Source organism: Schistocerca americana, chromosome 6 (genome assembly GCF_021461395.2).
Source record: "Schistocerca americana isolate TAMUIC-IGC-003095 chromosome 6, iqSchAmer2.1, whole genome shotgun sequence".
Lineage (NCBI taxonomy): Eukaryota > Metazoa > Arthropoda > Insecta > Orthoptera > Acrididae > Schistocerca > Schistocerca americana.
Genome location: NC_060124.1, coordinates 610,928,462 through 610,953,812, shown reverse-complemented (window position 1 = coordinate 610,953,812; position 25,351 = coordinate 610,928,462). Strand labels below are relative to the sequence as shown.

The window sequence follows — 25,351 nt, the reverse complement described above, 5'->3', positions numbered from 1 at the left end:
AGTATAGTATGAAGTACAGTCGTATAAACTACATCGTAATCCGCCTGAGACTTGATAGCTAACGCTGAAATGTATTGGTTCACACCAGAAGATTTGCTCATAAAAAAAAAAAAAACACTCTTCAAAAATAATTTCTCTGTGTCCTTTGCTTACACTTTTTGTGCATTTGTAGAATATTTCAAAATTCTTTCAGTCTCATCGATGCGGAACATTTTATGTCTGGTTGCCTCCACTTTGCGTAATCTTCGGCTATTGTGGCTTGTAGAATCTTCTCCTCGCAGCATGAGAAAAATTCTGTTTTTATCATATGTGTCTTCCAGTTAGGTGGGAAGTTGCTGTGAAAAAAAGCACAAGACATTTACTGTTACTACATCTAAAATTTTTGTCTTTAAGAGAAGTATTGTCTTCTTGTCTGTCCCTTTTAAATGTATGCAAATGCCTTGTGGTCGAGAATCAACTTCTGATTTACCCTCATCACAGAATAAAACATTCTCTCACATGTTTTTATACCATCCACCCGCAGTGCTGCTGTGGCGCAGTGAAATTAGGAACATCATGCTTTTGTTCTTTTATTGCTTTATCACGTATATGTATCAAATTCAAATTGTATTTGAGAGCAAACTGATACGATAAAACTCCTATCTGTGTGGAAGCCTTCATTTCTAGTGGAATTTCATTTTTGTTTTGTTACACAACCTCCTAATGGAGCGGGAGGAATTTTCATGATTTTGTGTACCCGTATTCTGTTCTTTGGTGGTGGTGATTTACTCTACTAACTTCCATTATAACCGATAGGAAAATTAGCAGTTCTGTACCCTGTATCGACCAGTTCTTCACTGCTCGCTTGACCTGAGACTGTGGAAGATGCGAGTACATTATCGTGGGAGCCGTCAGTGCCCGAATCTCTGCTATCTTCTTTATCAAATAGAGATTCGTCTCGAAGCTATTCATTAGCAGCTGATTCGAAATTTCGATCACTTGTGCTGACGTCAGATGGTGTTCTTTTGTGTCGTACACGTAGTATAAAGAATACAAGTATCCTACATAATTATTTTGGCAATTAGCGATGCACTTACACTCAGAAGAGTACTCGGTTGCAGGTATTACAGTACTTTTGAACCCGCATAAAGAGTATAACTGTGTAAAACTGAGATTTGTCATCAGTAACTTGCCGTCTCAATGCAGAACTCAAATCAGTGACAAATGAACTGTTAGAAAGATATACTAAGATACGAGAAAGAGCCCTTTCTTATATTAGATGTGTATTATTACAAAAGTAATTAAATAAAATAACTAATTTGACTTACAACAAACAATTTTCTTGAATTAGATTTTCACTCTGGAGCAGAGTGTGCGCTGATATGAAACTTCCTGACAGATTAAAATTGTGTGCCGGACCGAGACTCGAACTCGGGACCTTTGACTTTCGCGAGCAAGTACTCTCGTTCTGGAAACACCCCCCAGGCTGTGGCAAAGCCATGTCGCCGCAATATCCGTTCTTCTAGGAGTCCTAGTTCTACAAGGTTACAGAAGAGCTTCTGTGAAGTTTGGAAGGTAGGAGACGAGGTATTGACAGAATTGAACCTGTGAGGGCGAATGCTGAGTCGTGGTTCGGTAGCTCCGTGATAGGTCCCGAGTTCGAGTCTCGGTCCGGCACACAATTTTAATCTGTCAGGAAGTTTCAACAATTTTCTTTTTCCGAAGAATGTCAGTAGCATTTGCAACGATTCCAAAGGAGAGCAATAAAAATAAACTAATTTTAAGAAAATTTATTGCGAAAATGTGAGGTTTGCGGTTCTCAGAGACGCCTGCCACGCATGCGAGGGTTGAGAGTGGTGTCGTGTCGCGTGGGCTGGCTGGCGCCAGCTGCTGACGTCGCTCGCCGAGCTGCCGCGACGTGGGTGCGCAGCCTGCCGCGCGTGTGGCGTAGGCGGGGTGTCGTGTAAACACAGTACCAGGGCAATAACAGTCCGGCACTAGATACGTTAGTGTGAACATACAATAAACGTCAAAGAAAAATTACGAATATGACATGGCATTCAGTAGCTCGTTGATCCCAGGTCAAAGGAGAAAGAAAATATTATCCTTCTTCGTGCCCTGCATGAACTTGGTCGACATGGAGAAGTCGGTGAGAAGGTTACAAGTTCAGTGTCAGTCGGTCAAAAGATACGAAAAAAAACACCTAAATCTTCGGGGGAACAAATGGAAATACATTATGTGATCAAAAGTATCCGGACACCTGGTTGAAAATGACTTACAAGTTCGTGGCGCCCTCCACTGGTAATGCTGGAAGTCAATATAGTCTTGGCCCACCCTTAGTCTTGATGACAGCTTCCACTCTCGCAGGCATACGTTCATTCACGTGAAGGAGGTTTCTTGGGGAATGGCAGCCCATTCTTCACGGAGTGCTGCACTGAGGAGAGGTATCGATGTCGGTCGGTGACGCCTGGTACGAAGTCGGCGTTCCAAAAGATCTATAGGATTCAGGTGAGGACTCTGCGCAGGCCAGTCCATTACAACGATGTTATTGTCGTGTAATGACCCCGCCACAGGCCGTACATTGTCAACAGGTGCTCCATCCTGTTGAAGGATGCAATCCCCATCCCCGAATTGCTCTTCGACAGGAAGAAGCAGGAAGGCGCTTAAAACATGTGCTGTGATAGTGCTACGCAAAACAACAAGTGGTGTAAGTCCCCTCCACGAAAAACACGACCACACCATAACACCACCGCCTCCGAATTTTAGTGTTGGCACTACAAACGCTGGCAGATGAAGTTCACCGGGCATTCGCCGTACCCGCACCCTGCCATCGGATCGCCACATTGTGTACCGTGATTCGTCACTCCACACAACGTTTTTACACTGTTCAATCGTCCAATGTTTACGCTCCTTACACCAAGCGAGGCATCGTTGGGCATTTACCGGCATGATGTGTGGCTTATGAGCAGCCGCTCGACCATGAAATCCAAGTTTTCTCACCTCCTGCCTAATTGTCATAGTTCTTGCCGTGGATTCTGATGCAGTCTGGAACTCCTGTGTGATGGTCGAGATAGATGTCTGCCTATTAAACATCATGACCTTCTTCAACTCTCGGCGTTCACTATCTGTCAACATACGAGGTCGGCCTGTATGCTTTGTGCTGTACGTGTCCCTTCACGTTTTTACTTCACTATCACATCGGAAACGTGGCCTAAGGATGTTCAGGCGTGCGGAAATCTCAGATACGTACGTCTGATACAAGTGACATCCAATCACCTGACCACGTTACTTTTGATCAGATAAGGTATGTCAAATACATACAACTGTCCCTCGCAGGTGCAAAAAAATTAATCTTCTTAAGTCAAACCAAATTGAAAAATACAGACATATACGTATCACGTGTTTCGATACTCACAAACTCACTCATCCAGGTCTAAAGATGGATTATCTGTATACACGTCTGGCAAGATGTTTCAACTGTATAGCGCTTGCCTGTGAAACTGATAGGTCACGTGATCGTTTTAATTTAGCCTTCAACTCTCAGCGATATGAGGAGTCGCCAGAAACAACACGTTTTTCGGATATCTGTGAAAACCTTTCGTCGGTTTGATACCTGGGGTACGTTAGGGACACGGAAGTCGCCGAAGAGCAGTTCAAGACTTGCACAAGACCATTAAGCCACACGAAGTTGTTATTGTTATCTACAATGAAACGCCAAAGAAACTCTGGTATAGGCATGCGTATTCAAATACACGGATATATAAACCGGCAGAATATGGCACTTTGGTCGGCAACGCCAATATCAGGCAACAAGTATCTGGCGCAGTTGTTAGATCGGTTACTGCTGCTACAATGGCAGGTTATCAAGTTTTAAGTGAGTGGGAACATGGTGTTATAGTCGGCACACGAGCGGCGGGACACAACATCACCGAGGGAGCGACGAAGTGGGAATTTTCCCGTACGACCATTTCACCAGTGTACCGTGAATATCAGGAATCCGGTAAAACATCAAACCTCCGACATCGATGCGGCCGGAAAAGTTCCTGCAAGAACGAGACTCAGCACAATCGTTCAACGTGACAGAAGTGCAACCCTTCCGCAAATTGCTGCAGATTTGAATGCTGAGCCATCAACAAGTGCCCGGATCTCGTGGTCGTGCGGTAGCGTTCTCGCTTCCCACGCCCGGGTTCCCGGGTTCGATTCCCGGCGGGGTCAGGGATTTTCTCTGCCTCGTGATGGCTGGGTGTTGTGTGCTGTCCTTAGGTTAGTTAGGTTTAAGTAGTTCTAAGTTCTAGGGGACTGATGACCATAGGTGTTAAGTCCCATAGTGCTCAGAGCCATTTGAACCATTTGAGCCATCAACAAGTGTTAGCGTGTGAACCATTCAACAAAACATTACCGATATGGGCTTCGGAGCCAAAGGCCCACTCGTGTATCCTGCACGACTCAAAGCTTTACGCCTTGATGACTGGAAACATGTTGCCTGGTCGGACGAGTCTCGTTTCAAATTGTATCGAACATATGGACGTGTAAGGGAATGGAGACAATCTCATGTATCCATGGGCCCTGCATGTCAGCAGGGGACTGTTCAAGCTGGTGGAGGCTCCGCAATGGTGTGGGGCGTGTGCAGTTGAGTGATATGGGGTCCCTTATACGTCTAGATACGACAATTTCAACAGAACAATGCGAAACCCAACGCGTCCATAATTGCTACGGAGTGGCTCCAGAAAGAATCTTCCGAGTTTAAACACTTCCGCTGGCCTCCAAGCTCCCCAGACATGAACGTTATTGACCATATCTGGGATGCCTTGCAACGTGCTGTTCAGATCTCCACCTCCTCGTACTTTTACGGATTTATGGACAGCGCTGCAGAATTTGTGGTGTCAGTTCCCTCCAGCACTACTTCAGACATTAGTCAAGTCCGTGCCACTTCGTGTTGGGGCACCTTTGCGTGCTCCAGTGGACCCTACACGATACTGGGCAGGTGTGCCAGTTTCTTTGGACCTTCAGTGTAAATTATTACACGAAAATCCAGCGCGACACATCTGTCGCGTACTGTATCAGATTCAGCACTGCCTGCGTTTAATCACCGTTCGCAGTACGGTACGAAATCGAGTGGTAGGAAACCGCCGAGCGGACGATCCGAGGTCTGAGAGACAACGCTCTATCGGATTGAAGTAATGCCCCCGCCCTCAGACGTCGGGCTCAGCCCCCTAACCGCCGCGGAGGCCGTAGCGCTGCGGCGCCCCCCCGCGCCCTCAGGCGGCAGCTGTTACAGCCCGGGCCACGCCGTGCTGAGCTCCCGTGCGCTGCCGCCGCCGGGGCAGACCCGCTGTAAGGCGAGCGCGGCACTGTAGTTGGCGCCACCGACAGACCCGTATCTGCTTACTGGCGCGCCACAAAAAAGCGGCGGCACGCGTGTCCGCTTGTCGCGCGCACACGCTGCCAGCTCGCGTCGGCGGCAGCAGCGGGTCAGCCGTCCCCCTCCTGACCTCCCCCCCTCCCCCTCCCTGCCTCCCCCTCCTCTTTGCTTTCCGCTGCTCTCGCCCGAATCGAGAGCGCTCTTTCGTTTCTACTCTCCCAAAAATCTCTTCACGAATCACTGCCATCCGCGGAAATTTCTCCCACACGGGGAAATTGCCATTTTTGTTACGTCTGATTCGTTGAAATCGTAAACGAATAGTAACCCGAAAACTACACACATCAAAAAAGTTTTGCACCACCCCGGTTCCCAGAACTCCAGAATATAGACGCTGACTGTGGATGTTGTATCACAGACACAGTCCCTTTGACAGTTCAGAGATCTTACTAAACCCGCCCCAAGATGTAAACAACCATCCGTGAGCAGCGCCTATTAGACGGAGGGGGTCCGACAGCCGATCGGTTCCAGTCATTCCACCAGGAAGGAGGTACACCGCTCGTGTTGTCTGTAGTTGAGCCATGCCTAGACGGTCAGTACCGCGGTTCGATCGCGACCGCATTGTTACTTTGTGCCAGGAAGGGTTCTCAACAAGGGAAGTGTCGAGGCGTCTCGGAGTCAACAAAAGCAATTAAATGTTGTTCTGACGTGAAGGAGATACAGAGTCAGGAATTTTCGTTGACTTGCGTCGCTCACGCCGCCCAAGAACTACTACTGCAGTCGGTAACCGCTACCTACGGATTATGGCTCGGAAGCACCCTGACAGCAACGCCACCTGTCCGCATCTCGTGGTCGTGCGGTAGCGTCCTCGCTTCCCGCGCCCGGGTTCCCGGGTTCGACTCCCGGCGGGGTCAGGGATTTTCTCTGCCTCGTGATGACTGGGTGTTGTGTGATGTCCTTAGGTTAGTTAGGTTTAAGTAGTTCTAAGTCTAGGGGACTGATGACCTCAGATGTTAAGTCCCATAGTGCTCAGAGACATTTGAACCGGCAACGCCACCGTGTTGAATAATGCTTTTCGTGCAGCCACAGGACGTCGTGTTACGACTCAAACTGTGCGCAATAGGCTGCATGATGAGCAACCTCACTCCTAACATCCATGGCGAGGTCCATCTTTGCAATCACGACACCATGTAGCGCGGTACAGGTGGGCCCAACAACACGCCAAATGGACCGCTCAAGATTGGCATCACATTCTCTTCACCGATGAGTGTCGCATATGCCTTCAACCAGACAATTGCTAGAGATGTGTTTAGAGGCAATCCGGTCAGGTTCAACGCCTTAGACACACAGTCCAGCAAGTGCAGCAAGGTGGAGGTTCCCTGCTGTTATGGGGTGGCATTACATGGGGCCGACGTACGCCGCTGGTGGTCATGGAAGGCGCCGTAACGCCTGTACGATACGTGAATGCCATCCTCCGACCGATACTGCAACCATATCGCCAGCATATTGGCGAGGCATTCCTCTACATGGACGACAATTCGCGCCTCCACCGTGCACATCTTGTGAATGATTTCTTCAGGATAACGATATCGCTCGACTAGAGTGGCCAGCATGTTCTCCAGACATGAACCCTATCGAACATGGCTGGGGTAGACTGAAAAGGGCTGTTTATGGACGACGTCACCCTCCACCCACTCTGAGGGGTCTACGCCGAATCGCCGTTGAGGAGTGGAACAATCTGGACCAACAGTACTTTGATGAACTTGTGGATGGTATGCCTCGACGAATACAGATATGCATCAACGCGAGAGGACGTGCTAATGAGTATTAGAGGTGTCGGCGTGGACAGCAATCTGGACCACCACCTTCTGAAGGTTTCGCTGTATGATGGTACAGCATTCAATGTTTGGTTTTCATGAGCAATAAAGAAGGCGAAATGATGTTCATGTTGATCTCTACTCCAATTTTCTGTACAGTTTCCGAACTCTCGGAACCGAGGTGTCGCAAAACTTTGTTTCCTGTGTGTACATCGATGTTTCCCTGAACATAGACAATCACCGCGCTTTCGTTCACTACCAGATCTCCACAGACGTTCTACAAGCTGGGACGCCACCGTTTCTCACTAAGATAAACTCGGTGACAGCTTTCTCCCTGGAACGCACCTCCCATACGGACGACATTTTGAAGCCTACGTTAGCGCCGCCACTTGCTGGAACGTCATGAAACGATAGGGGTTGAAGCGGCAATATTGCAAGACGTCCCACAACAAATTCCGTGGTTTTCAACCGGAAGTGGCCCAGAAAACTGCGTTGCATTACTTATTGTTCACTCTTCCTAACACGTTTGCTTGTATGATAAGCATCGCAGCATGTCAGCCTCGACAGCTGTCGCAGCGTAACGGATGTGACACACTTGTTATGTTTACGTGAACGCATATTCAAAGCACGAAAACCGGATTTCAAAGACGAAAACTGTTTTTCATTCTCGTTCGTACACGTTAAGACGTGCAGCGATTTGGTTAACGCAGTGAAATATCGGTTTTCCTATTGTCAGTTGTTTCACACAATGACCTCTGGAAATCAAATGATCCAGTTTCCGATTCTATTAGCATTGTAGCTGCTTATCCTCAACTCAATATCGGAGATAAACAACTTCGTGTGTGTGTGTGTGTGTGTGTGTGTGTGTGTGTGTGTGTGTGTGTGAATTACTAAGGGACCAAATTGCCGAGGTCATCGGCCCCTAGACTTAACCACTACTTAAACTGACTTACGCTAAGAACAACACACGCACCCTTGGGCGAGGGAGGACTCGAACCTCCGGCGGGAGGGGCCGCGGAATCCGTGACATGGCGCCTCAAACCAAGCGGCCATTCCGCGCGGAAAACAATTTCGTGTTCAGTCTAATATTCATACTTTTCCATCACTGCTCAATAAGTCACTCCGTCTAGATTAGCCGAAACGTTTTGAAAATAAAACAAGAACGGTTGTGCCTGTACGCGGGAGAAAAATCGGTTGTGGAAGAGGAAACCCGGTAGCTTGGACTGCATTTCCAAGATCGAAGTTTGAGTAAAAAGAGTTATTGTGAATTCCAGTTCGGGGAGCCGGACATAAGAGCGGCAAGATTCGTGACTGGTACCTTTAGCCATCGCGAGAGCGTTATAAATCTCATAGAAAGTTTGAAGTTGGACACTCTTGCAGGTAGACGGCGCGTTAGACAGAAGGGGCTGCTCACTAAATTCCGAAATCCGATCTTCACCGAGTATGTAGAGCATATATTATTACCACCAACTTTCAAAACGCGCAATGATCACCATTCAAAGATAAGGGAAATAAGAGCGTTCAGACAGTCGTTTTTCCTTCGTGCGATCCGCGAGTGGAACAGAAGGGGGAAATATGACTTTAGAGCGAATTGTGCCCTTCGCCACACACCGGCTAGCGGTGATGTAGATGTAGATGTAGACAAACGTACTGACTGCAGGCCCGGAAACCACGGCGCGAGAGCACGTGACGCGTCTGGCATAGCCATTTTACTCACAGCCCTGTACGAGCACAAGAGCTGTGGTTTCGTCCAGAGATCCCGGCGCCACAGCAAAGTCGACAACGCGAACCGATACCGCAGGCTTCAGGCAATCCGCAACGGCATACTGGCGGCGCTCTGATGACCGAGCCTCCCCTCACAGCACACCAGCGTCCTCACGCAAAGGGTCCACATAGAGTGGAGGCAGTTCGAGACCTAAGGTGCAGCAGTCAACATCATCGGTTAGGACAGTAATAGTTACAGTTTCTGAAGATATGTACTTCGTAAAGTTGAAATTGTACCTCAAGAGAACAGTTTGTTAATTAGTCTACAAGTGACGCTTTGGTAGTCCATGACAAGTGTAAACTATCCAGTACACATGTGGCAAAGTGAAGTAAATCATTTATAAATTCGCCAGGTGTGCTCAAATAGTAGTCACTTTATATTTTTATGGAAAGATATTTATCCCCTTCAAAATAATCCCCCTCAGATACAATACACTTGTGCCAATGCTTCTTCCATCCCTCGAAGCGCTTCTCATAAGCACTTTTTGGTAGAGCCTTGAGTACTTCCAACGATGCAGTTTTTATTTCCTCAGTCTTTGAAAATCTTCGCCTTTCATAGGTCTCTTCAGTTTTGGGAACAGGAAAAAGTCCCAGGAAGCCAAATCCGGTGAATATGGTGTCTGAGGCATGACTGTCGTGTTGTTTTGGCCAAAAAGTCTCTCACAAGCAACGATGAATGAGCAGGTGCATTGTCGTGATGCAAAAGCCATGATTTGTTTTTCGACAATTCTGGTCATTTATTGCGTATTGCTTCTCGCAGGCGGTGCAAAACGTCAAGGTAATACTTCCTATTGACCGTACGACCTTGACGCAAAAATTCATTATGCACTACGCAACAATGACAAAAAAAAACAGTGAGCAAAACTTTGACATTTGATCTAACTTGGCTTGCTTTTTTCAGTCTTACTTCAACTGGGAAAAAAAAAAAAAAAAAAAAAGATCGATAATCGAATTACGTTGCCCGCGCAATCTGAAAAGTCACCATATTATTGAACAGCCTTCGCTTGTAATAAAGTGAATTAATATTTCATGTGCTCTAGTGTGATGAGACTTCTCATAGAGCAATGAAAGAACCCAAAGTTGTGGCCAGACGAAAGTAGTTTCGCCTGGTCATAATAAATGCCATGGCCTCCATAGCTACTGCGCTCAAAGCCCTCTGTAAACGCTAGGCACTGCGCTCACAGCCCTGTACAAATGCCACGGCAGCGATAGATACTGTGCTCACAGCCCTGTGGCCCCCAGTAAATGCTGCAGCTGCTGCAGCCACTGTGCTCACAGCCCTCTATAAATGCTGCAGCCACTGTGCTCACAGCACTCTATAAATGCTGCAGCTGCTGTAGCCACTGTGCTCACGGCCCTCCATAAATGCTGTGGTTACCATAAGCACTGCCACTACAGCTGGGCTGCATTGACCACGGTAACCGGTCTAGGCAGTGAGCCGAACAGAGTTTATGCGGCAGATACCAGTACGTCAGTGCATGCTGTTTAAACTGTCTGCCAGAACTTACCAATTTTAGCGACTGGCTAGTGATGGCAACCCACGAGCAAGAGTGAGAGACCTGGAGAACACGATCGCCAGGCCAAAAGTTGAACATTCTCTTTATGAGGCAGGTCAGGACAGCATATATAACATGTTGTCTAGCGTTATCTTGTTGAAATATAACGTCACAGAGCCATCTAATGAAGATGGCAGCCTTTGGCCTTAATACGTCCGAGATGTAGTGCTGGTGTCTAAATCAGCGGATATAAGAACCAGAGTTGATTGTGTTGTGTACCCGACAGTATCATCACGCCAAGTGCTGTGTCCATATCACTGATGATGGCGAGTGCCGTCCTGCCGTCCGGCAACGTTCGTTCTCCCCAGAGCTTCGACGTGTAGATACGTACTTCTGTTTGCTGAACACAGAACCTGTATACAGATGGTGTGTGCAGAGCTCTGTCACCGTATGTGCGCCTCTGTCTGCTGCCTTGTCAGTGTAAGCTGAAACACTGGTTACTGTGCTGACTGTCCAGGTGTCGTCACGGTGTTCGTGTGGACACAATCGCCTTTCTGCAAACAAGACCATTTCATTCGAACGATGTGCCTGCGCGGCCGAACGAACAGTAAGTAATTCCACTCGGGCAATATAGTCCGATTAAAGTTACTCGATAGTTGTCGTCTATCAGTTGTCACTACAGTGTTGACACACCGGGGGCCAGGTACTGCTGGGCTGTAGGTTACACACAAACACGGCAGGTCACTTTACACATGCTGTTAATCTGTAATGCGGAACGATGTTGGAAGTGGTCGGCGCGAGGTATGTCGGAAATGCGAGATGCTCTGTCGACAGCAGATTTTAAGTGGCGTATGAGTGAACTGCGGTAGACGTCGGGTTTCGTAGCCCTTAATTTAGACATGTTCTAACCTAACTACAACTTCGTGATGTGCAATGTATCCGGAAGAAACAGCGGTCAACAGTCTGCAACAGAAAAAAAAGAAAAAGAAAAAAAAGAGAAAAAAAAACAGTTTCAACGCTAAAAGCAAAATGCAAGGTTTCGCTATCATTGGTTACCTGAAATTACCCTCATGCTGGCTAAATGAGCTGCAGCATCAACAAGCGATGAACAGTCCTGGTTGGTACTTGGTTGCACAAGCAGAGTCCAAACGAAAGGAGAATGGTAGAAAGAAAAATAAATGTAAAAAAAGTCATTACTTTGATGAAAATTAGAAATAAAAAAGTTACATTTAAACCGATTAATTGAATAAAAATATAACGAAACTCTCTTGATTAGATTTATGAATAAAAAATTCCTCTACATTGGACGAGAATTGAACCTACGACCTTATACAAGTGAAGTTCATACGTTAACCATTTTTTTTTTTTTACAAACACTAAGTGAAATGCATCCTCTGCAAAAACAAAAAAAAAACAAAAATAAATAAAAAAATCATTGTAAAACAAATCACAAATGTGAACAGGGATACAGGGATGTTATTTTTATGTATTTATTTATTTATTTTTCATAAAGATCACTCTGTTAAAAGGAACATGTAGAGCATTTCATGGTATAGTTTGTGCATTATATATGGAGCGGTGAGAGAAACGTGAGGTTCATTATCAGCTGTCAAATGTGCACACCGACTGCACCCGGCACCTCCCAACTGCGTGGGGGGTCGAGGAAGACTGCCTGAAGATAATTGGCAAAGGTTTTCCGATAGTTAGACCATCTATGAACCTCATTGTGGGCTTGCTGCAAGAAATACCAAAAGTCGAGTCGCGACTTGGCAGCATCCCCATAGAGGTACGCGACCGTCCAACCTTTGACCCAGATGATCGAGTGTGATTTAGTCGCCGGAAAGTAGTCACTCTCCGGATGTAAGAAGGAAGCAGGTGTAATATGTTGCGGGGTCACACGGAGGTAGCAAGCCACCATCTGTCTTCCCAGGAGCCATACCTCCTCCACCGCGATACAAGTTAAGCGGTGATGGTCGTCATCCACTTGGCGACATTTCGGGCATAGTGGAGTGTCCACTAGTCCAATTGCATGGAGTCGTTGGTTGGTGTTGAACTTGCCACAGGTGACAGAGAACCACAGTGCCCGAACGAAGGTAGGAAGGAATTTTTGGTGCACATGTCTCCAAATCTTCGGCCAATGCAACTTGGGGTGTTTGAGTTCAATGGCATTACGACTTATCCGTCGTAGCAGCTAAACATAAAAATCCTTCGCGCATGGTGGTCTCGTGCGCGGAAGCTCGTCTCTGATATAACTAAGTTCCACGATAAATGTTGATACATGCGCAAAATGTGACGTAATGTTGCCCACCGCCACCGGAGGTGTGAGGGACGCTGGAACTAGGAGATCCAGTAGGCGGGATGTAAGGGAATCACGCCCGCTACGCCATTGCTTGTACATCGTGGCTAGAAGGAGCGCCGTCGCTCGGCAGTGAACATTTGTAAGTCCGAGTCCCCCCTTGTCCGTAGGGAGCGTGAGCGTTGCGTATCGCACCTTGAGGGGCGACCCAATCATCACAAAATAGCCTAGTGCTGATTGAAGTCGACGTCCGAGCGTGAGTGGTAGGGGCAGGATCTGCGAAATATGCACCACTCGAGAAACCACATAAGTGTTCAGATATTCGACTCGCTGCAAAGGATCAAGGCGTCGTAGGAGATGTTGTCGGACCATGGTACGTGTTGTCTGTAAAATACGTCGGTAGTTAACTGCCGCAGTATGTTTTACAGATGAGGTAAAGTCTATGCCGAGATAGCGGAATCGTTGCACATAAGGAAACGGACTGATTTCTTCCGGCGTAAGGCCCCTTCCAACCGGCATTGCTGCCGATTTGTTCATGTTCACTGCACTACCCGCCGTCACACTGTGGTCCAACAACAGTTCAAGGACCGTCTTCACCTCTTCCTCAGAACGAACGAGCAGCAGGAGGTCGTCCGCATAGGCACGACATTTGAAGGTGTAGCCCCGCAGTTCCATCCCAGAAAGAGAATTTGTTAGCCTCCCAATTAATGGTTCCAACGCTATCGCGAACAGCAGCATCGAAAGAGGGCAGCCCTGGCGAATGGTTCGTCGAATTTGAATGGGCCCTGCTATACGCCCATTAACCTGTACCAAGGATTGTGCGCCCCCATAAATCCTTCTAATGAGACCAGTAAAACGGTCTGGAAATCCTATTTGTTCCAGTACAGCGTACAGATAGTTGTGGCGCACTTTATCAAAAGCACTGTCAAAATCAACCGCCACCATCGCCGCTTTAAGCCGGCACTCCTCCGCTAGCGCTATGACATCACGGCATTCGGCAGTAGCTGTTTGCACATTCACCGATCCACCCGGTGTCGTCTGTTCTGGAGAGAGAACGCTACGAATTAACATACGACATCGGGACGCTAGCAACCGTGCAAAGATCTTATAGTCGGCATTAAGCAGGGTGATGGGGCGATAATGTGTGACCGTAATTCCTGGCTTCGGTTTATGTACTGGCACCAAGAGGTCTTCCATAAAAGCCGGTGGAATAGGCGCATCGGAATTTAACATCTCGTTGTACATTTCCGTCCATCGCGGTGCCATTTCGTTGCGAAATTCTCGATAAAATTCAGCAGGAAGTCCATCAATGCCTAGGGACCGATTCAACGCACCCTTTGCGATCGCATCATGTACTTCCTCACAGCTAATGGCTTCCAGTAAGGTTCCCGCTGCTTCCACCGTCAGTGTACGGGAGACGTACGTGGCTATACGTTCGAGGTCATCGACAGGGGCTGCTTCTTCCCGATAAATGTGTTGGTAATGGTCGACGAATGCAGAGACAATGTCCGCTTGACGCGTCACTCTTCGGTCTTCGCGGGTAATTAATTCCTGTACCAAAACGCGTCGTCGGTGTTTTCGTTCATTCACGACGTGGTGCATGGAAGGAATCTCGTGCATTATCGTATCGTGACATCTGGCGCGCACCATGATTCCCTGAAGATGTTTCCGAGCTAAAGCCACTAGTTTAGCTTTTATCCTTTTGCGTTCGATCCAGACGTCCCGTCCCGGTGGACCATCGTCCAGGTCGCGCAGTGCTGCAAAATAAAAGTCGGTCGTACGGCGGCGCCATTCTGCCATCTCCCTGCTATATGAGATGAACGTACGGCGAAGCGCCGGTTTAGCACAAGTCAGCCACCAATCAAGCTTCGTCGCATGTCTCAAGGATCCGGTGACGGCATTCAGGACCATGTAGATGTTGAATGTTTAATTTCCACGGGGCCTTACTGTTCCACACCTCTCTACGGGGAAGAAGCACCGTACAGATGCAAGCGCTGTGATCTGAAAATGCCAATGGCTAGCGTTCCGCGTCCTGGACATCATTTGCATGAGCCCGCGAGATATAAATGCGATCTAACCTGCTCGCCGAATGACTGGTCACATAGGTGTATCCCGGTGCATCTCCATGTCGTAATTCCCACGTGTCACTAAGTACAAGGTCGTTGACAACGATTCGCAACTCCTGGCTGATGTTTGCTTGCGGCCATTGGTCTTTCTGGCTGAGAACGCAGTTGAAATCTCCACCAATTATTACACATTCATAACGTCCATGGAAAAGTGGGGCAATGTCTTCTGCATAAAATCGTGCCCTTTCCCGCCGCCGATTGTTTCCCGACGGTGCATAAAGATTGATGATGCGTGTCCCAAACGTCGTGAAAGCCATTCCCCTGGCCGACGGAAGGTAACACACGTTTTCCACTGGGAAGCCATCTCGCACGTAAACTGCCACCCCACTCCCATTGTGATCTCCATGTGACGAATAGGATTGGTAGCCTGCGATGTATGGGAGTGCAGCTATGTGGACTTCCTGCAGCAAAGCAATATCCACATCAGATGCCCAAATCGTTTCCTTCAGTAGGTGTATTTTGGCCGGTGAACGCACGTCATTTATATTTAATGTCGCAATACGGTTCGCATGGCGTTGAATCCCACTCTGTCGACGCGCAAAAACATCTCCCTGCTTCGGCGCTGGGGGCTGAGTTAGAAGACGTTCTCTCGCCCCTCTCCCTTCACCTTCAGCAATTATTAGGCTGTCTTCGTGAGTGCCGGCTGCCTCTGTATGACGTCCGGCGCCTCCTCAATATCGTCATACCACATCTTTGCAGGCAGTGATATATTCGTGTCCATTGCCACATCATCTGCGTCTGGAGCGCCAACTGGTTGTGCTTCCTCTTCAGCATCACCACGTCCCGGTACCGGCAATGTGACAGACCGCTGCGGGTCTGATCGAACAGTTTCCATCGCCTCATCCTGTTTCGTAGAGGCTGTTGTGTCGTCTTGGTCCACAGGCACATCGTCGTCGGGGCAAGGGGAGTCATCCCTAGGAGATGTCGTGCGACGACGCCGTTTCCTCCTTTTCGGGGAACGTTGTTTGCGTGATCTTCCTTCCGTGTCCTCAGATTGTAAGGAATCACGGCTGCCCGACAGAAAAGCATCCGTAGGAACAGGAAGTGTTTCGAGTCCCATCGTTGTACTCGGCGGGAGTTCGGTCGAAACTGATGCTGTCGTCTCAGAGTGCGTTCCAGACAGAACAGCATCCGTAGTGGCTGGAACTGCTTCGTTTACTATCAGTGTGCTTGGTGGGAGTTCGGTCTCATCTGATGTTGTCGCCGTAGATTGTAAGCTCGATGGAGCAGCGTCCTCTGTCATCCCGACGTCTGCTACAAGGTTTCGGAGAGTGCCATCTTGATCTTCCACCGGGGCTGTGTCCTTTCGGTCATCAGCGGACGCAGTGAGGGCCTTGGCATAGGTGATCGGTAGTACTGTCATCGCTGGCGACGGCTCCCGCACACCTGAAGGCAGTTGCGTAATCCGCCGTTGCATACAGTTCGACCTGAGGTGTCCCTCCTGGCCACAGCCAGAACATGTACGTGGTTGACCATCGTAAATCACCACCGCCCGACAACCACCAATTGTCAGATAGGACGGTACATGTTTCTGAAGATCAATAGTGATCTGTCGCACTCCGTTAAGAACAGGGTACGTGGCGAATTGTGTCCAGCGTTCTGCTGTGTGACCATGTACCGTGCCGTATGGCTTAAAAGCCTCGATAACTTCGTCAGCCGGGAGCTCAAATGGCAGCTCAAACACACGTATTGTCCGTACACCCAGACCAGCATGTTCTACAGTTACCGTGCCGACATTCCCGTCACTATGGCAAAATCGGAGACCTGCTTTTGTCGCCTGTAGAATTCTCTCACACGCCGCGTCATTTACCATCTTAACATACACCGTGGGACTAACGATGGACAGGTGAATTCCAACAATATCGTTTGGCGGTATCTTGACGTCCTCTCGAATGAATCGTTCCACTGCTAGAGCCTTTGGTCGTTCGTAGTCTTTGCAGAAATTGAACCGCAATGTAGTTTTCCTGTACTTGTTCGCCATGATCGTTGTTACTAGCCCGCGCGCAGAGTAAGTCCACAAGTAAACAAACACTCGCACTCGCCGCACAGGCGGAAGTATCGGACCTCCGCTTCGCACGGCCGCTAGCGCCGAACTGCACTACACCAGATCGTGTGCTAGCCCTGTCGCAACGATAAAATGCAGCCTTCAGAAATTCGGATCCATACAATTTTGTGCGAAGCTTATCTAATATAAGCCGACCTCTATGACTATGATAACTGTGTATATGACGCTGGATCGTGTCGTAAGCAGAAGTATCTAGTAGTGTTTGCTTAGTGATGTGTCTGAAATGTGTTTACTGCATTAGCATCGTTCTCTCTCTCTCTCTCTCTCTCTCTCTCTCTGTGTGTGTGTGTGTGTGTGTGTGTGTGTGTGTGTGTTGAGTGGCTTTTGCTTTTGGTGAGGTTGTCATGTGTACTGAAATACGAAGTAAAATGGCAGACCCGTGATTCGGGATCCAAACACATCAAGAAAGAATGCCAGACAAGTAATTCGAGGTGAAATGACCTGTTGTTGTGCTAGTTTGATAACGGCGAACAGTTCGGGTGTGACGTTGAGCGTTGTGGTTGGAGGAAACCAGCTCCAGCGCGTGCAGTGTCAACAATCAAGTAATTTTCATTAGATGATGATGATGATGATGATGATGATGATAATGACGATTGGTTTGTGGGGCGCTCACTTGCGTGGTTACAAGCGCCCGTACAAATTCCCAGTCTTTACACAGTCCAATCTCGCTACTTTCACGAATGATGACGAAATGATGATGACAACACAAACACCCAGTAAGAGGGCAGAGAAAATCCCCAACCCTGTTGGAATCGAACCCGGCCCCCGTGATCCAGAGGCATCACGATAGCCACTAGACCACGAGCTGCGGATATTTTTATCGGACTGTAGTTGCGTGGAGCCCTCGAGATCCTGCGTGTCATTGAGTGAGTATGGTTTTCCTGGACTGAATAATTCCATATTCGCATAACGGTCGTGGGACCTCGACCAAAGTGACAGCAATATTGCGCATCGGTATCGCACACTGCCGCCGACACTTGCTGGGAGACGTTTCTCCTTCTTACGAGAGGCACAACGCCATTTTCTCACTAACAGCTAACATTCGGTACGAAAGAGAAGGCCACTGCTAGTCTGTGCTTACACAGAGACTACAGACGACGCTACTGGTGTCTGCTTTGTGCGGTTGCGTCGGAATGCTTATCATCTGGGCTTCTGAGCCAGTTGCACGTTTCTCGGGTTGCGCCTCCGTGGCGTTGCAGCTTTAATGGGCGGCGGTGTCTCTCCGGCTATTTCAACCGGGCCAGAACACAATTATAGGGAGACGAGGGCGAGCTTGGTTTCGTTCACTGCCAACCGGTCATCGACGTCAATGGCCGAAGTTAACGCGAGCTCGATAGCTCTATCACTTTCCGAATCATCCAGAATTGCACGGTAACAGTAGCAAACTTTCAGTCTCGGATGCTTTTAACTCGCACCTCAAAAAAGACTTGCAAACTAGATTTCACGATCTGCGTGTCCTCCAAATAACTACACGGGTGGTACTCGAACCCCTTTCGGTAGACACAGGTGGGTACCGTCAGCAATTGCAAAACCGGTAGGTTGGCTCGAAACGCGAGTGCGAAGCCCGAGCGCTTATTCGGGAATACGGTTGAAACTGGAGCCGTGGCAGCAAGGTGAGCCGTCCGTCGCAGCCGTCCCGCCCGGCACACTCGGCAGGGGCGGGCTGCGGCAGCTCCTGCCAGGGGCGTAGAGGCGTAGAGGCGTAGAGGCGGCGCGGCGGCTGGCCAGAGACCGTCAGGCCGTAACGTTTGTGTACGTTTCATCATCAGAATTATTAAGTCTGTCCTTCGTCACAACTTATCTGTTATTTTTATCTGTACTTTCCCTACTTATAATCGTTCAGGCAATTACGACACATCTTTGGCCATTTTCATATTTTGAGAAGAGTGGGTAGGTGCGTCGGCAGACACCTCACTGTCACTGCAGAACTGGAAGCAGATACAGATCGGATTGTGAAAGCCTAAAAAGGGAAAAATTAGACACGGACTTCCGGTGATAAATTAAGGAGCGTCGTGTCACACTCGAGGCAACTGGGCGAGGATTATTCATACAGGTACAAGACAAGGATTGTTTTGCTCCCACCTACCGGTTTCAACTACTTTTCAGGGTCTCCCCACTACCGGTTGGAGGTTTATAAAGAAATTTTTCGTGCTGCCTTTTACACAATAAACGTGCTCGTATCTATTGATTTGTGCCCAGTACTCTTATTTACGACGTTTGTCTTTGTCTCGTTATGGGCGATCCTCAGTCCCACACTTCCGACGTTTTTGCCAGTTTCTGAAGTTTGAGGTCTACCTGAGTGAGGTTCACCGTCGATGTGCAAGCGAAAAACTTGTGCTCTCGATAAGGAATGGTCCCCATAAGCCTGTTTCAACTTATCAGAGGTCACTCTCGATGACTCCCCAAGCTTAGCACAAAAATTGATGGGGTAACGTTTGACTAAATTCAGCTCTTCAATTTTCGTAGCACACGACAGAAACACAGCTTCACTGGTGGCGCTCTTAAAACTCACAGCACGATGTACAGAGCTGAAACTAGGACTGATCGTCTGGAAAGGTTGAACAACCCGGTCTACACAAGTAGAACAACGCAGCATTGCGAGATCGCTTGAAATGTTGTCACCCTCATTAGTACCTCACACACCCCTTGTATGTTATACATATATTTATATACATTAAAAATATTTATCCTATGTGTGCCCAAGTGTTTATCAGCTTACTGTATAAAAATATGAAGTTAATCGGTAGAGAATCTTTCGATATTTTTGGTAACAACGGTTCATAACAGTTTGTTTTCATACACGGAGGTGACAAAAGTCATGCGCGACAAGTACATACACAGACGTCGGCACAGTTGCACATACACGTGGTTCATGTGAAGAGATTCCTGACGCGCTTACAGTCGCAAGGCGGGAGTTGACACGAGTTTGAATGTAGAATGGTAGATGGAGCTAGATGCGTGGGACATTCCATTTCGGAACTGGTTAGGAATTCAGTATTCCGAGATGCACAGCGGCAAGAGTGCGCCATTAATACCAAATCCCACGCACGATCTCCCACCACAGATAACGCAGTGGCCGATGGCTTAACTGGACGACTGTGAGCAGCGGCGTTTGCCTAGAGTTGTCGGTGCTAACAGACGAGCAACACTGCGTGGAATAAGCGCAGGAATAAATGTGGGCTGTACGGAGAACTTATCCGTTTGGACAGTGTGGCGAAATTTGGCGCTAAGGGGCTATGGCAGCAGACGACGGCCGCGAGTGCCTTTGCACATCCCCTGCAGCACCCCTCCTGGTCGCGTGACTGTATGCACTATATGATCAAAAGTATCCGGACTCCCCCAAAAACATACGCTTTTCATATTACGTGCATTGTGCTGCCATCTACTGCCAGGTACTCCATATCAGCGGCCTCAGTAGTCATTATCATCTTCAGAGGCCAGAATGGGGCTCTCCGCGGAACTCGTGGACTTCGAATGTCGTCAGCCGATTCGGACTGTGTCATATGTCTGTACGCGAGATTTCCGTAATCCTAAACATCCTTAGGTCCACTGTTTCCGATGTGATCGTGAAGTGGAAACGTGAAGGGACACGTACAGCACAACACCGTACAGGCCGACCTCGTATGTTGACTGACAGAGACCGTCGACAGTTGAAGAGGGTTGCAATGTCTAATAGGCAGAAATATATCCAGACCATCACACAGGAATTCCAAACTGCAAGTACCATGACAGTCAGGGGAGAGGTGTCAAAACGTGGATTTCATGGTCGGGCAGCTGCTCATAAGCCACACATCACGCCGGTGAATCCCAAACTACGCCTCGCGTTGTGTAAAGAGCGTAAAAACTCGACGATTGAACAGTGAAAAAACGTTGTATGGACTCACGAATCACGGTACACAAACTGCCGATCCGATGGCAGGGTGTGGGTATGGCGAATGCCCAGTGAGCGTCATCCGCCAGCGTGTGAAGTGCCAAAAGTAAAATTCGGAGGCGGTGGTGTTATGGTGTGGTCGTGCTTTCCGTGTAGGAGTTTGCACCCCTTGTTGTTTTGCGTGGTAGTATCACAACACAGGCATTGACGTTTTAAGCACCTTCTTGCTTCGCACTGTTGAAGAGCAAATTAGGGATGGGGATTGCATCTTTCAAGATAATCGAGCACCTGTTCATAATGCACGCCCTATGGCGGAGTGGTTACACGACAATAACATGTAATGGACTGGCCTGCACAGAGTCCTGAGCTGAATCCTATAAAACTGCTTCGGGATGTTTTGGAACGCCGACTTCGTACGACACCTCACCGATCGATATCGATACCTCTCCTCAGTGAAGAACGGGCTGCCATTCCCCAAGACAGCTTCCAGCACCTGATTGAACGTATGCCTGCGAAAATGGAAGATTAGATTAGATTAATACTAGTTCCATCGATCATGAATACGATATTTCGTAATGATGTGGAACGAGTCGAATTTTCCAATACATGACATAATTAGGTTAATTTAACAACATACTTAAGTTAATAAAACAATTTTTTGTGTTTTTTGTTTTTCTTTATTTTTTATTTTTTTTTTATTTTTTTTATTATTTTTTATAATATTTTTGTCTTTTTTCTTTTTTTTCTTAATTTATATCTAAAAATTCCTCTATGGAGTAGAAGGAGTTGTCATTCAGAAATTCTTTTAATTTCTTCTTAAATACTTGTTGGTTATCTGTCAGACTTTTGATACTATTTGGTAAGTGACCAAAGACTTTAGTGCCAGTATAATTCACCCCTTTCTGTGCCAAAGTTAGATTTAATCTTGAATAGTGAAGATCGTCCTTTCTCCTAGTATTGTAGTTATGCACACTGCTATTACTTTTGAATTGGGTTTGGTTGTTAATAACAAATTTCATAAGAGAGTATATATACTGAGAAGCTATTGTGAATATCCCTAGATCCTTAAATAAATGTCTGCAGGATGATCTTGGGTGGACTCCAGCTATTATTCTGATTACACGCTTTTGTGCAATAAATACTTTATTCCTCAATGATGAATTACCCCAAAATATGATGCCATATGATAGCAATGAGTGAAAATAGGCGTAGTAAGCTAATTTACTAAGATGTTTATCACCAAAATTTGCAATTACCCTTATTGCATAAGTAGCTGAACTCAAACGTTTCAGCAGATCATCAATGTGTTTCTTCCAATTTAATCTCTCATCAATGGACATACCTAAAAATTTGGAATATTCTACCTTAGCTATATGCTTCTGATTAAGGTCTATATTTATTAATGGCGTCATACCATTCACTGTACGGAACTGTATGTACTGTGTCTTATCAAAATTCAGTGAGAGTCCGTTTACAAGGAACCACTTAGTAATTTTCTGAAAGACAGTATTGACAATTTCATCAGTTAATTCTTGTTTCTCAGGTGTGATTACTATACTTGTATCATCAGCGAAGAGAACTAACTTTGCCTCTTCATGAATATAGAATGGCAAGTCATTAATATATAATAAGAACAACAAAGGACCCAAGACTGACCCTTGTGGAACCCCATTCTTGATAGTTCCCCAGTTTGAGGAATGTGCTGATCTTTGCATGTTACGAGAACTACTTATTTCAACTTTCTGCACTCTTCCAGTTAGGTACGAATTAAACCATTTGTGCACTGTCCCACTCATGCCACAATACTTGAGCTTGTCTAGCAGAATTTCCTGATTTACACAATCAAAAGCCTTTGAGAGATCACAAAAAATCCCAATGGGTGGTGTTCGGTTATTCAGATCATTCAAAATTTGACTGGTGAAAGCATATATGGCATTTTCTGTTGAAAAACCTTTCTGGAAACCAAACTGACATTTTGTTAGTACTTCATTTTTACAGATATGTGAAGCTACCCTTGAATACATTACTTTCTCAAAAATTTTGGATATAGCTGTTAGAAGGGAGATTGGACGGTAATTGTTGACATCAGATCTATCCCCCTTTTTATGCAAAGGTATAACAATAGCATATTTCAGTCTATCAGGGAAAATGCCCTGTTCCAGAGAGCTATTACACAGGTGGCTGAGAATCTTACTTATCTGTTGAGAACAAGCTTTTAGTATTTTGCTTGAAATGCCATCAATTCCATGTGAGTTTTTGCTTTTAAGCAAGTTTATTATTTTCCTAATTTCAGAGGGAGAAGTGGGTGAGATTTCAATTGTATCAAATTGCATAGGTATGGCCTCTTCCATTAACAGCCTAGCATCTTCTAATGAACACCTGGATCCTACTATATCCACAACATTTAGAAAATGATTATTAAAAATATTTTCAACTTCTGACTTTTTGTTCGTAAAGTTTTCATTCAATTTGATGGTAATACTGTCTTCCTCTGCTCTTGGTTGACCTGTTTCTCTTTTAATAATATTCCAAATTGTTTTAATTTTATTATCAGAGTTGCTGATTTCAGACATGATACACATACTCCTGGAGTTTTTAATAACTTTTCTTAATATAACACAGTAGTTTTTATAATTTTTAATAGTTTCTGGGTCACTACTCTTTCTTGCTGTCAGATACATTTCCCTTTTCCGGTTACAAGATATTTTTATACCCTTAGTAAGCCATGGTTTGTTACAAGGTTTCTTACGAATATATTTAACTATTTTCTTGGGGAAGCAGTTTTCAAATGCATTTACAAAAATGTCATGAAATAAATTATATTTTAAATTGGCATCAGGTTCACGGTACACCTCATCCCAGTCTAACTACTGTAGGCTTTCCCTGAAATTTGCAATTGTTAAATCGTTGACTGAACGTACTACTTTGGAGGACTGTTTAGTATTGCTGAATGGAGCTATGTCATATATTGTAACTAGCTGTGCACCATGATCAGAAAGACCATTCTCAACAGGCTGAGCATTTATCTGGTTAAACTTATCTTGGTCTATAAAGAAGTTATCTATCAGTGAGCTGCTATCCTTTACCACCCGAGTAGGAAAATCAATAACGGGTGTCAAATTGAAAGAACCGAGTAATACTTCAAGGTCATTTTTCCTATTACCCTCTTTCAGAGAATCTACATTGAAGTCCCCACAAATAATAATTTGCTTCCCCCTGTCTGACAGATAGCACAACAAGGAGTCCAAATTTTTCAGAAATAGATGAAAATTTCCTGATGGGGACCTATATACAGTTACAATTATATATGTGCCTTTATTTAATTTAAGCTCACAGGCACATGCTTCTATATGTTTCTCTACATAAAACTTTTTTGTTTCTATACTTTTTGCACAATGATAACTTTTGACATATATGGCAACTCCTCCTTTCTCCATATTTTCTCTCATTACATGTGCAGAGAGCTTATAACCACTTACATTTACCTTATTCATATAAGTAACAATGTGATGCTCAGACAGGCATAGTATATCTATTTCATTCTCAGCTTCTAAATCTTCTAAACAAACCAGAAGCTCATCTACTTTATTCTTTAAACTCCCAATATTTTGATGAAATATACTTACATTATTTTTAATTGTCATCAAGTCTAAGGGTGGGCCAACACCGTACTGAAATGCAGCATTGCCGATGGAGGCGCCACGGAGCTGTAAGTCATTTTCACCCAGGTGTCCGGATACTTTTGATCGTACAGTGTATGTTGGACCCTAAGCGACTGGAAATTCGTGAGCTGCTCAGACGAAGCTCGAATTTAGTTCGTGTGGTTTTAATGAAAAAAAAATATTTATTATGTAAAATGAATGGATGAAAATGGGGAAGAAATGGCTTTAAATATTTTTGTTATTTACTCTTTCAGTACGAACTTTGTTGTAGAACCCTTTTTTTTTACGTGTGCTAATAAAAATTCATTTAGACAGAATTAAGCACATTTAAAATTACGTGAACCTTAGCAACCCTCTCATGCTGATAAATTCAAACTAACTGATTAATAACATTTATGGCTTTAAAAATTATTTAAATTAAATTTTTTACGTATTTCGGTCTTGGCACACATTTTCTAGATGCAGTGGGTTTTTAAATATTTACTGAATTCTTTTCCGGAGTTAGCTATGGGACACAAGACTGTCTCTGTTAACATAAAATGGTTAAATATTGCCAAACCGACCTGAACGTTTAATTATGATTGACAAAACACACTTCACTATACGTTTAAGTTATTTGCTTTAGAAATTGAAAGAACGAACAGATTAACAACTTCAACGTTAATTATCCGCCTATGAATGCACAAATGTAAAACCAGTAATAAATTCAGTCAGCCTCAGGATCGCTATAAAAGAAAAATATTTCGTAATTCACTGCTAATTTTACCTGCTCCCGATTTACGGGTTTCGTTAATTTTATAGCGGAACAATTTTTTAAATGTGCCGCCGCTGCAAATCGTTCGGTCGCAGCACAGCCCAGCAACACCAACGATAATCGCTAAAAGTGCTGAAAATTCTCTAAAGAAATATTATAGAT

The 25,351-nt window shown here is 45.9% G+C and overlaps 1 protein-coding gene across 1 annotated transcript in view; it reads left to right on the top strand.

Annotated features, from left to right (window-relative positions):
• The window catches only part of LOC124619827 (cadherin-related tumor suppressor), a 300,923-nt gene that overhangs the window by 82,589 nt on the left and 192,983 nt on the right, over window positions 1-25,351 (top strand). The window lies entirely within an intron of this gene.